We start from the raw sequence: 14,710 nt of genomic DNA on the forward strand, positions 1-14,710 counted from the left end.
TTAAAATTTTGTAGATATATAAGAAACTAAATATCATACGATTAGATATTAGATGTTTAAGAATTGCATATTTTTAAAAGCTTTAGTAATACAAATTGTATAATTATATAAAAATAATAATATTACTAAATCTGGAATGGTATATATGAATATATATTTATTTTATAGATGATGCATAAGATATTACCAACATTAAATAAAATTATCCGTCTCATGTTTATTTTTTTAATTGTAGAGATGACATGTAGCAAAATGCCCAAAATGACCCTAATACCCTAGATATATAGAAAATATAAAAATTTGAAATATAATACAATAATTATTTGTAGATAACTGGTACGTTTAACTTTGTGGGACAAGGAGACGTCTAATTTCAGGGAGTAAAATCGCATATCTACCAGAAAAAACTAAATCGTAATCATCACAAGTATCATTCTACGGTTACATGAAGGTAATAAACTAAACATAAAGTTTATGTCAAACTAAATTCTTACAAATATTTCATTTTTTCAGGGAAACTATCACTCACAACCACACCTGGATCGCGCTTCTACTTTGACAACAATATTGATATCATACAACGCTTCCAAAAGAGGAATAAATGTCTATCCTAAGCCTCATAGCAAACGACACCAGTCAACTTTTTTAAAATTTACGTTACAGCTTTCTACGTCAATTAAATAGGCACACTAAAATACTATTTTCTCTTACGAATATTAAATTCATCAACATAATTTATTATTCAAACTTACTTTAGTTTATAAAAAAAAGTGATCACCGCTTCCAACGTCTTCGCATTATAAAAGAAACAAAACTTAACTTACACTTTCAGAAACTTTAAAACTTCCAATTTTAATTAAACTGTTCTTTAATTAAACATGTAATCCGCGCGAAGCGCGGACACGGACTCTAGTACATCTAAAAGTATTTAGTTTACTCTATTGTTCTTCTTAGAAATAACATGCTTGCCTATTTAATAAGAAATTTCTTAATTGATGTAATTAATTTTTATCATAATTGTTTTAAAAAATTTATTATAAAAGTATGTAAAATAAATTAATCTGAATTATACCGTTGAAATTAAATAGAATACATTAATCATTTTTCCTTCTTAAGATTTTTTTGAATACTTTGGTACTTTTATTTTCTTAAATTTATTGATTTAAATAATTCAAAAAAGTGTATACATTGGTACTCTTTAGATATATATCTAAAATTATCAAATAAACTATGTCATCCAAATTTATTAAGATTTTGAAGCAAATATTATTGTTAGGTTTTGGATTATAATTGGTGGCGGTTTTATTTCTATTTGATTACATTTTGAATAATATTTATGTACATTGGTTTAATTATATATATGATTAATTATGATTTACTTAAAAAATTTAACATATTTTTTATTTTAAAAAATTAATATTTTCTTTAGTAATATTTGTTTTTAAAAAGATAGATTGTGTATAACAAATAAGATTCATTCCTAGACTCATTCTTTTAAATAAAAAATTTTTGTTTTGAACAAATTTAAAATAATATTATTCTAATTAAGTTTTAGTTTCTTTTATAAATTCATGTAAAATTTATTAAAACTAACTCACATATTTTATTTATTTAAAGATATTTATATGTATATTCAAAGTACAAAAAAAAATAATGAAAGATGTAATATTCACATATATGATAAACCATCATCAAAAGAGAAAAACTAATTTTATTTATGTATAATATATTAGTATATTTTTGTGTTATATTTTAAAACAGGATTTTAGTTTGTATATTAGAAAATTAGAAATGACTTTTATTTTTTATATAAATTTATGTTAATATATCTAAATGATTGAACATAAAAAAATATAATATTAATTTATTAAAATATTTATATGAAATAGTTTAAATTTTGATTTAAATATTATTAGTATGATATATATATATATATATATGATTTTTCATTCGAAAAAGACTTGTGATTAGAAGATGATTTTAAATAATTTTATGGAATATTAAATGTTTTGTTAAAAATACTTGGATTAAATAATAAGAAGATAAAAGAAATAAAAAAAAATCTTAAAATAAGTGATGAGGTGTTAACTTTTGGTACACCACTTGCTTAGATGGCTTCATTAGAAAAGAGAAAATTCAACTTTATTAGTATAGATAGATTGATAAACATTATAACATGTGAACTATGTTACGTGTAATCACTAAAATGATTTTTATAGTTTTTAGGAATATATTGGTTCATTTAAATATATAGTATATTTTTTACTAAACTAACCATTAAAAATATTATTTTTAAAATAAAAACTACGAAACTACATAATGTGATTAAAATGTATAATGATTTTGAATAATAAAAAGTTTGATAACAATTTATTTAAACTCTATCCATTTTGTTTAATTTAGTATTATTAAAAAATTAAAAAAAAACACATAACTATATAATAAAAATTTAATTTTTTCTTATATATCACATTTTGAATTTTTTAAACATTATTTGATTTGTTTTACTTTGAAAATTTACGGAAATCTGAAAAACAAGATATCCAGAAAATATACGAATAATTGCGGATATTATAGAATACTTATGAATATTTCGTCCATTTTATTTGATACAAATAATGGATAAAATTTGATACAAATGTTCTTTAAAATATTTATTTTACATGATGTATAAAATAAGTAATGAAACTATTTTGTAAATTTTAAATTTAGCTAACAATAATAATAAGACAAAACTTAAGAAAAAGTTATCATTGTCATATATTTGTTGGTTTAATATTTTATAACCAATGATGTGCATAGAATTTATTAAATTATATGTTAAAATAATAATCATATCAATAATAATCTAAATTTAATGAAGATATACATGTATTAGTACATCTTTTGGAGCGTAGCGGATATCATGTTCCCAAAATTTTAGTATTTGTATTATTTCGATTTTAACAGATATTAATTTTTAGTATTTGCTTTGGTTCAAAAATTTACGTTTATCCGGATTTTTGGATCGAATCGAAATGAATAATGAATCAAATCAGAATTTTAATAAAATGCCTAGTCCTGTTGAGCATCATCTACTTCGAGGAATACTTTTTGGGGAACTTTGCATGTTGTTCTATTTTTGAGAAAATTGATAAATTGATGAAAGGAAATAACATAAAATATTTGTAAAGAATATATTTGTAACATTCTGATTTCTGGTATATATGTGGAAAGGTTTAAGAGAATTGATTTGGCTACCTATGTCATCAAATGCGTTTACTTTTCCGTCACACATCCATTTAAAACTACAGAGTTAAGTGTGCTTGAGCTGCAGTAGTGAAAGGATAGATGATCTATCGAGAAGTGATTCGGGATACCGTGCAAGTGAGGCCAAAACACGGGAAAAGATCATATGGTGATTGCAGGGTCAGTAGACAAGACTTTCGAGCCTTGAAAAAATTAACGCACAGCCTAACGCACAGCCTATCGCACAGAACGGGCCCCACGGGTCGAGAGACCAGGCGTGGGAGGCCCATTAGTCCTTGGGTTCGTGGCGTTACAAGTAGTATCAGAGCATATTAGCCATCTCGGTTCTGGATCGAGAGGCGTTTTGAGACTTGTCGTGGTGTGCTACGGGGGCGTTGCGCTCTGTGAGTGAGGATGAATTGTAACATCCCGATTTCTGGTATGTGTGGAAAAGGTTAAGAGAATTGATTTGGCTATCTACGTCATCAAAATGCACTTACTTTTTTCGTCACACATCCATTTAAAATTATAAAGATAAGCGTGCTTGGGTTGGAGTAGTGAAATGATGGGTGATCTCTTTGGAAGTGATTCGTTATACCGTGCGAATAAGGCCAACACATGGAGAAAAGTCATGTGGTGATTACAAGATCAGTAGACAAGACTTTCGAGCCTTGAAAAAAGTTAACGCATCGCCCATCACAACAGGACCCACAGACCGAGAGAGCGGGCATGGAAGGCCCATTAGCCGTGGATATTCGTTGCATTACAATATTAGACTCTCATAGAAATAATTTTTATGGTATAAATATATTTATATAGAAAATAAATCAATTTAACTATAAACTAATATGGTTTTAGGTAAAAACAGTGAGTTTTCTCTCTAAAAGATCTATCTCCCGAGCGAAAACCCTATCTCCTCCTTTAGGGTGGCCGGCGGTGTTTCTCCTCCTCCGTTGACTCCGGTAGCCCCCCCCCCCCCCTCGTTATCTTCCTTCCTCTCGCCTCTCCTCTTCCTCCTTTCCTCCGTTTTCGCGGTGTAGATATGGTGCATCCGACCCGGATCTCCGCAGAAGCAAAGTGGAGGAGTGGATATGTGGTTCCTTTGGTCAATCGGAGTGGCTGTGGTTCAGATCTGGCGTCAGATCTGGATTTCTGGCGAGCTCTGTCTCTTTACTCTGCCACCTCTGTTTGATCTTCTCGACTAGGGTGCGTAAGTTCGCTTGGCTGAAGGCGCTTCGAGTTCCTCAGACAATGGAGATGCAGTGTTTTTTCCGCTCGTCTCGGTTAGTCTCCGGTGGCGTATTTTTTAACCCGATCAACCATTCTCGCAGGGGCTTCTATGGTGTTTCTTTCGTTTCCACGCCGGTTTGGTCTGTTACGGGATCTCCATAGCGGGGACGTGTATGAGGAGGTGAGGAGTCGGTCTTGTCAACCACGACTAACCTCTTTGGTGGTGCCGCATGTGTAGTTAACAAGGAATGTGGGTAGATCTAGGGCTGCCCTGGTCCACTTTGCCTTCTGGTGGAGTAGTTGGTTATGTCTTCGTAGTGCAGGTTCGAGAGTGTGTTGCGGCCCATGGTTAGTGATGTATTGAGATTTTTCATGGTTTTAAGCATCATTTTCATATTCATTTAGATCATTTTGGATGCATTTAGAGTTTAATTAGGTACATAGCATATGCATTTGGTATTTTAGGTTTGGGAAAGCTCAAGTTGAAGTTTGGAGAGTCTAATGGGCACGCATGAAAAAAGGTGCAAAAGAAGCTTCGACCGCAGACGAGTTCTGTGGACTAACCCTTTCTGCGGATCATGGGCAGTGAAAACAATTTAAGCTGCACAAACCGTGGATAAGGGCTGCGGGTAATTTCAGTTCGCAGAATGGTGGCCGAGAGGTTGATTTGGTGTGGATGAACGGCGGGTCACGGATGCGGGTTGAGGCCATCCGCGGGATTGAACGAAGGTGAAGCGCAGACATCAACTACGGACGAGCATGGTCCGGGATACGAGGCAGAGAGGTCGAGTTTTTATGTGGACAGACCGCAGACCATGGCCGATGCCAAGACCATCTAACCCATTTCTCTATCGGGTCAAACCCGGGTTTGTCGGGTCGACCCGTTTCGAGTTTCAAGCTACTATAAATACATTTTACACCTAATTTTAGACTTATCTTGTTTTCTCTCTAAACACATTGATATATTGGAGAAAACTTGAATCTTTAGTAATATAATCTTTCTTTCTTGAGTAATCTGAATTTATTTCATCTTCTCAACATGTTTTGTCTTGAATCTATCATGAGTTTAAAGTTAATCATCAAGATCAGTGATTAGATTGATTAAGTAAAGATTTTGGGTGTTTAATGTTAGATTTATATGTTTCCTTGCTTATTGAATGTGTTCAATGCTAGATTAGTCTTGAACTCTCTAATCTTGATCTCTAGACATTTCATACCCGGAAGGTGTTTGATGAAATGTCTGAACCAACTCAACTTTTCTCTAGCTTGAATAACCAAAGAGGTTTGATGTTAGGATTGTTAGATGGTTAATAAACTTGATTTAACTTCATTTTTGAGTGTATTAAGCCAATGGGAATTGATGTTTAATGCATAATGACATAGGGATTTGTATCTTGGGAAAGAACTTATCTAATATTGTGATCTAGACTTAAGGAAACCTATTGATTGATAACTTGTCATCCTATATTGGATCTTAATCACTTGAAGTCAAATTCGCATGAGTCCAATTTATCTATTGATTGAAAGTTTAGTTAATTGCTTTGCTTAGTTCTTGTTACTTGTTTCTATTCACATCAACTACACTAATTGCACTTAGATTAAGCATTATCTTGTATTATCTTTGCTTCATGATCACTTAGGATTGGATTGACATCTATCTATACTACTTTGACATAGGATTGTTAAAAGTCCTTATCATTTAGTCCTTCGCCAATAAAGCTTGACATGTTTGGGGCGTGTTGCCTTGGTCTCGGGTGTAGTTGGTTTGTCCATGAAGTCCGCTAACTGCGAGGACTTAGCAAGCTTTTTTTGACAACCCGATCATTAAGAACAGGTCACCGGGTACGCCTAAGTCTATCGGGTCCGGCTCTCGCTATAACTGCAGGTCAATTATGTGGCAAGCGATGGTTCCTTTCCGATGTATTCTTTGTGTACTACGATTGTGCTTGTAGTCAATTCATATGCTTCCTTAGGTTTGAGTTTGTGTTATTTTTCTTTCTGGTAATTTTCTACAAGTTGTTTTTGTCAATTCTGTAAAAAATTCAAAAGCGGATAATAAAATTTTTTAAAAAAATTACCAAAATAATAATCAACAGCAGCATCCTGCCATCGAGACATCATCGACGTTTATATCTGGTCATAGGGTCGATGACGTTAATATCCTTCGTAGGGCAATGACATTAATATCCTTCATAGGGTCAACAACGTTTACACATGCCAGTTCTTTAAATAGTAAACAAATAAAACTTGCGATTGCAATGTCTAAATAGTACTTCACGATTACGAACATAAAAAAAAAAAAAACTCACAAGAATGAGAAGTAAATAAAAACTGTTTTTATTAAGGATGATGTGAATATCATCATCACCAAAAAATAATTTTGAATGAACCATCAATAAATCCTTGCTTATAAACTCCACTTTATCACAAAAAAAAAAAATCAATGTGGTCGTCAATAATCTTAAGCCATTCTCTTCATCTTGAGAAAAGGCTGATGCTTCTTCATGATTACGAAGGATATCATGCAATTCCACAGCCACAAGATATGCGACTAATATGTATCTTCTCCTTTAAAATGGATTAGGATCCTTAATACTGATACCATATAAATTAATATTAGTAAAGTTAACGAAGTATATAAAGTTCCTTTAGTCTTTGGTTTGTTTAAGTGTTGACTACTGCTTCAAACCGGACGGTCTATATGCGAGGTTCCAAGACGATGATTTACAAAACAATTATACAAATTAACGGATAAAAAATTTACAAGAGATATTTAGCATGATGAAAGTAAAACCGGTTAGGCATTAATTTTCATAAGACGATTTGGATGCTGCAATTAGACATAAATCCTCGTAAAGCAGATACAATTATTTATTGTAGAGTCGTCTATGTAATAACTTTTTTCTCATTACTATAATAAATCAGCATTTTTTTTTTTTTTTTTGACAGCAAGACATTCACAGACTCATATTGACTCTGTAAACCAAATCGGCAACTCCGCATCCATATGAACGATGAAAGACGGTTGTTTTCTAGCACTACGTGCCAAGCTATCCGCCCTTTGGTTCTCCGTTCGGGGAACATGGATGATGTCTGAGTTGAGGAAGCTTCTTCGTAAAAGCTTGATATCTTCCAGATAGGTTTCAAATGCTGGTCATTCTTCTGGTTCCAAAACCATCTTCACCAATTGAGAACAATCCGTTGCAAACGTAACCTGAAACTGTCTTAGATTCTTCATACATTCCATTGCCCAAATCAACGCCTCCATCTCAGAATGAAGAGGTGACAGACACGCCCTGACATTCCTTGCTCCTAATAAACCATCAAAACCTGGTAAGGTACTATACCATCCTTGTCCCGAAAAAAGTTCATTCTCTTTCCACGAACCATCTATAAAACACCAGCGTCCTGTAGTTTCTAATGTAGGTCGGGCCTGTACTTGCCTCTCCCTTCTTTGATCAGTGTTAACATGTGCTTCAGCCCAAAGTGTCGATTCCAGTTCGGCTAATCTAAGTGTTTCCCTTGGATCAATATCCAGATTACTAAACACTTTATTGTTCCGACCTTTCCATATATACCATAATATCCATGCAAATTGGTGGTCATCCATCTTTGGAGTAACTCGCCAAAAGAGATGATCCATGTTACCAAAAAACGAACAAGTTGGAAAAAAATCTGGACTCGATGGTATTTTAGATAGTGCCCACACTTGACGTGCTGGAGGACATTCAAAAAACACATGATTAATTGATTCCTCCGGGTCTCCACATCGAGCACAACAAATTTCTCCTTGTATTCCTCTCCCCCGTAGATTCTTCATTACCGCTATACAACCTGAAACGAGTTGCCATAAAAAGTGCTTCAACTTCGGTGGGCACCGCACTTCCCAGCAAAAAGCTTTTAACGGATCCACTGTGGGTCCATAAAAATCTGGTGGTTTTTCCTTATCAGGATATACCCGTTCCACCTGATACCCTGATTTGACCGAATATTTCCCATTATTAGTGAAATGCCATCCATTCCTATCATCCATCTGAGTTCTACTTAATGGAATACTTTCTATAATTTGTGCATCATGAGGATCCACCAAAGCCCTGATTGCCTCAAGATTCCAAGTTCGGGATTCCAAATTAATGAGGGAATCCACTGTAAGATCCGGGTAACTGTTGTGAAGATTTTTGTTTGCTGGTCTCGGGCGAGTGGCTGGGATCCAAGGATCATTCCATACAGAAATAGATGAACCTGTTCCCACCCTTTTAATTAGTCCTTTACAAACCAGAGATCTAGCAGAGATCATACTTCTCCAGCCATATGACGGGGAGTAAGATCGGATCGGTTCAAGGGGTGAAGCATTCCTATAGTACCGTCCTTTAAAGACTCTAGAGAAAAGAGTGTTTGGTTTCTCAATCAGCCTCCACAGTTGCTTTCCAAGCATCGCCGTGTTAAAATCCATAAGATCCTTAAAACCTAATCCACCATTGTCTTTAGGGAGGCATAACTTATCCCATGATTTCCAATGCATGCCTTTTGTGCTCCCTCCTGGACTCCACCAAAATTGAGCTACTGCACTCGTTAATTTTTTAACAGTAGCTTTTGGTAATCGATAAACAGACATGACATGATTTGGCAGAGCCGTAACCACCGACTTAATAATCACCTCCTTCCCACCTTTAGTAAAATATCTAAAAGTCCATCCATTTACCCTCTTATTCAAACGTTCTTGAACAAATCCGAACACTTGGACTTTAGATCCCCCAAGGCTTTCGGGTAACCCTAGATAAGATCCCATTCCTCCTAAATTCTGAATACCCAAAATATCCCTCAACTCTTGTCGACTGGACTCTTCAATCTTATGACCAAATTGAATTGAAGATTTCTGAAAATTTATTTGTTGCCCGGAAACAGCCTCGTACTCTTTTAAAATCCTGAGAATAGTTTGACATTCTTCTCTGTTTGCCTTGCAAAAGAAAAGGCTTTCGTCGGCAAATAATAAATGTGATATTGCCGGACAAGCTCTTGCTACCTTCATACCGGTTAATTGTTTTACCCTCTCCGCTTTTTTGATATTCACAATTAAAGCCTCAGTACATATAATAAATAAATACGGAGACAAAGGATCCCCTTGACGTAGACCTCGCTGGGGAATTATAAGGCCTCGCGGCTGGCCGTTGAGGAGGACCCTATATTGAACCGAAGAAATACATTCCACCATTAGATTGATCCAGCGAGGATCAAACCCCATTTTGTTAAGAAGGGCCTCAATAAAACGCCACTCTATCCTATCATACGCCTTGCTCATATCCGTTTTAATGGCCATAAATTTATTTTGACATGACTTATTTGTTCTCAGACCATGAAACATTTCCTGAGCTATAAGAATATTATCCGATATTAACCTTCCTGCCACAAAAGCCGATTGCGTCTCTGAAATTAATCGTGGGAGGAAAATTTTCAGTCGTTGACACAGAACTTTCGATATAATCTTGTAACCTACATTGCATAGACTTATCGGCCATAGTTCCATCATCCTTGTAGGTCTCTCTACTTTTGGAATCATGTAAATATTAGTAATATTTAATCGTGGATCCAAGTTGCCTGTAACCAAGAAATTATTCACCATCTCAACCAAGTCCTTCTTAATAATATGCCAGGAGTGCTGAAAAAACAGGGCTGTCATTCCATCCGGGCCTGGCGCTTTCTCTGGATGCATCATGAATAAAGCCTGACGAACCTCTTCCTCTGTTGCTGTTCTCAATAGTATCTGATTCATTTGGGGGGAAATAGACGGCACTATCTCATCCAGAAAATTATCAAAGTCCGTTGGATTTGTAGTATTAAAAAGACCATCAAAATAATCCACCGCCACCTTCTCAATCCCATTTTCCTCTGTAATCCAATTTCCGTGTTCATCATGGAGTCCCACTATTTTATTACGGACCCTACGCTGCTTAGTCAGAGCATGGTAAAATTTGGTATTAAGATCTCCAGATGAATGCCACATATTCCGGCTTTTCTGATGCCAATATTCCTCTTCATCTTTATACGCCTCTTGTAACTTTCTGGATACCTCAAGGATGTCCTCTTGTGATCTACTATTATCTGACTGGACCTCCTCGAGTGCATGTTGAAGATCTTTAATTTTATCATTTCCGTATGGTTGATTATAATACAGCATTAAAAAACATGTTTTCTATTATCTTGGAGTTATATCCCTTATATACTAAAACATAAGTCACTTGACCAACAAAAATTTGCCATGTGTAATTTCTTACAAACGCTTAAAAAAATAAAATGTTTTTAAAAAATTAAAATTTAACATATTACAAAAAAATTTATCAAAACTCTCTCACGTCCGTTTAGTTTTATGTTTTATGTAACAGCAAAAAAAACTTTCCTATTTTTTTCTTTAACTGTTATCGGGACACGTTCAAAAATTCAGCAACTTGTCTATATAACATTCAATCAAAATTTTATCCTTATTTTTTCTCTCTTCTTCTTCTCTATTGATTCATCTTATTTTCTTTTTTTATAACAATTTTCTATCATTCTTTCTTCAAAAGTATAAGTTGAAGATTCTATCAAATTATACTTCTATTTTATAATTTGATTTTTCACAAGGGAATGGAAAATCACAGTTTTGTTTCACAAAGTACAACTGTCACAGACATGAAGTTATTCTCAATGTGAAAATCTATATTTTTATGGAGAAAAAGGTAAACACATTTTATTATGATATGTAAAACTGTTTAAATAAATGAAACTCAGTTTTGTATAGATTTTTATATAGCAGAAATATAATTCAAGCTTCTCTGAAACAAAACAAGATAAAAATTAAAAGGGAGTTAGAAAATTGAGAGTTATGTTAATTTCTATTATGTCATATATGTGAAGCTCGGTATGGAGAAATATTCCAATTTAAATACTAAGTATTTATGTCTATATATATAAAAGAAGCATTGTATCTCTCCTGGGCATGCCAGCTCAGATGCCACGTCGGAAATAGAAGCTCTCTCGCGCTGCCACGTCGGATCCGCACCGTTTCACTTAAGCGTTGCTCTGTCCGAACGGGCTTCACGTGGGCTTCGTCACGCGCTAATCAAATGTTTTCTGTCGCGAGGCCCGTCCGCATACGTCTTCTACGGGGAACCCTAAACAGATGCTCCCTTCCTGTTCTTCGTTCGTCGCCTATCGCCGCAGCGGCTGTCTAGAACCTGTAACGGTTTTGCTTTCAATCACCTTAAATCGTCTTTAATTCACCAATAATGGAGTTTCAATAGGATGTAGTCTTGAAGAATCTATGTAAGAAGCTTCGTTTGCGTCTTTACGCCTTCCTTTCTAATCCTTTGAAACGTTAATGGTTATTTATTCATGGTTGTCTAATCTATGCAAGTTGGTCTCTCAGCACCTATAAAAGGTAAGCCATCTTTCCTTGAACATCATCCTCTCAATCCGTGATAACACCAAAGTTAATTCATTATGTGAGTGGCTAACTCATCAATCCTCTGCTTTAATGGATTCTCTAGCTGCGACACAAGAAGTTACGATGAACGGAGTCCTCATCGGTTTGAATCAGCCCTAGGGACGACAGAGTCGCGGAGATCTTCGATTCCGTACCTCTCATTCCTCCTCTCGAGATCTCTCGCTCATCATGGTCACTCTCTCTTCTTCTTCTTATGATTTTAATAGGCTTTGAAATTGAACTTTGATATTGGATTACGGATTGTGGAGTTTTTGTTTGTCTACGAAATGAAATTGTATTCTTGACCTTCTGAATATTGCTTGATTGTCTGTAAATCTTATTGTTTTGTCTATTCTAACATAAAAAAAATTAGGTCTTGGATTGTTTTGGTTTAACCACAAGCGCAACATTTTTACTAGATCTTTTTGAGAGAAATTTAGTGTTTGCATCCATATGTGTTTTTGATGCCAAAAAGATAATTTTTGTTTACTTATGTGTTTTTTATGCCAAAATATAGTTTTCTGTCGTTTGTCTGTGTTTAGTTAGAGGAGCATTACGTGGCTATGTGAGGAGATGGAGTTGAGATGAGGATGCTAGCTCTTACAGCTTTGGATGTTCTACGGTTCGTCAGATTTTTACAATTGATACAGGTTTTTGTGTTTTGAGTGAACTTTTGACGCTGAGGATATGCAAGAGTTCAATGTCTAGCATGCAGGACAACAGATGACTAATTGCAATAAGCTGGCTAGACTTGATGGAGTTCCATACCGTGATTTCACTGGATAGGTCTTTGGTTTTTTTTTTTTTGGAAAAGAAAAAAAATGTAGTTTGCATTTTAGGGGTTAACATGTTAAACTCAAGCATCTTTCTTAGTTGTTGTTTGTCTTGCGCTGTTGGCAGGAGAGGATTTGACTATTCTCTATGGGTTCGAATGTAAGGATAATGTTTGAGACCAACACACAAAACCCACCGGGTCATATAAACGAACAGTGTCACTTACCAAATAACCAAAATTTTAGCAAAACACCCTTACAAAGCTGCAGCGCAATATAGCGTCCCAATAAAAGCCACCCTCAAGAACTGCATACTAACCTCCCTGCAACCCACGTTAGTCAGGATAGTTGTTTGCTTGAACTCTGACCTCACAGCACCTTCTGTTTTTTTTTATCAGCACCTACAACAACTAAAACAATGGAATCAGAAGCAGAGCTTGAAGGTCATTTGTTTGAATCATCAACCTTAAACTGTTGCTATTAAACCAATATAAACCCGGTAAGGACTACATTATTACTTTTAAAAAATTAGGAATCACCCAACAATTATGTTGTCAACGCTTAGAACACATTTATATTAAAAGGAACAGTCAAATTCCTTAAAAAAAAGTAATAATTTCAGTCCACTATGGAAACCATGGTATACTTCTTATTGAACCAAATGACGTGTCGAAGTGTCGAACCCGGACATGGAACCATGACCATGGGTAACAAAAACTCAAAATACATGTGTTAATAACGAAGCCATTACACAATCCACACGTCACATATCAAACATACAATAGTACAAGCTTCTGTTGGGGCTTTTAGAATAGCGCAAAGAAACAAAAAAAAAAGATTTTGAACAACCTAGCCATAACAAAGTACCGCTTGCAATCGTTTTTAAATTGTGCTTTAAGGTTTTAAGCAACAAATGCCACTGACCGACAAATAAACAACAGACCTGGGAAACTGTGAGCTTACCACGTCTCTCAATTTTCTCAACACCAGTTTCAAGATCATAGAAAGTATAGACCATAAATAATTTAAACTTTTTTATTCTTTAATATGATGCATTTGTAAAATAAACAAAAGAGTTTTTTTGGTTGAATAAATTTAAAATTCAATTCATGAAAAGGAAAAATTTCTCAACACCTCATAAACCGTGCAATATGAATAACACAGTGTGTTGACCCCGCACGTTGCAGCCCACGACCGCAGTCAGAAGTGCCGAAAATCCTACACTCCACTGATTTAGGTGGAGATATTATGGTGCGTAGACTGCCAACTACAAGTTTGATTATGGAATATGTGACATGCTCCGATCTCCGAACGACGACAATGGCTGCATGTGACTTAGATTCCATCTGAAATAACAAATAGAAGTTCCACATGTAGGCTTATGTCAAAGCTTATGATCTCCTTATTTCTCACACAAATGAGGAACTACAACAATGAGGCTGTAAAAATGGCGGACGTCCCGCCTACATTCTAAATGCATGGATCATTAAACATCATTTTAGAGAATGTAACCACCAAACTTCACAGTTCATGTTATTGCCACAAAGAAATCTTTAAAGACGTCCGGATGACCGAGGTTAGAGCTACACATTTACGTTATACATTTTTATATACACGAGTCTGTTTGCAGTGAATAATTGTCGTAATTTTCATTGCATATTTGATATTGGGACGACTCATTTCTCTCAGTGAACGGAGAGACACAGCGTAAGCGTCGAAGTGGACAAGTTCTTCTGCTATCCCGATCTTATTTTTAAAATTTTAATAACAGTTTAATATCAGGACATACAGTCATTTAGTTGGTGACCTTATTACACTTACTCAAAACATCGTCTACGGATCCTCGCATCGTATCGTTTATATAGTCTATCCTCTGATTTGTGTTTATGTGCTTCACATATTTTTTAAATGAAAATACTCAAATAACACTAATATATAGGTTTATAAAATATATATGTTTACATACACGCATAAATATAGTAGCAATTTTTCCAGAACAGAAAACTAATCTGCACACATA

Source organism: Brassica rapa, chromosome A08, assembly GCF_000309985.2.
Source record: "Brassica rapa cultivar Chiifu-401-42 chromosome A08, CAAS_Brap_v3.01, whole genome shotgun sequence".
Lineage (NCBI taxonomy): Eukaryota > Viridiplantae > Streptophyta > Magnoliopsida > Brassicales > Brassicaceae > Brassica > Brassica rapa.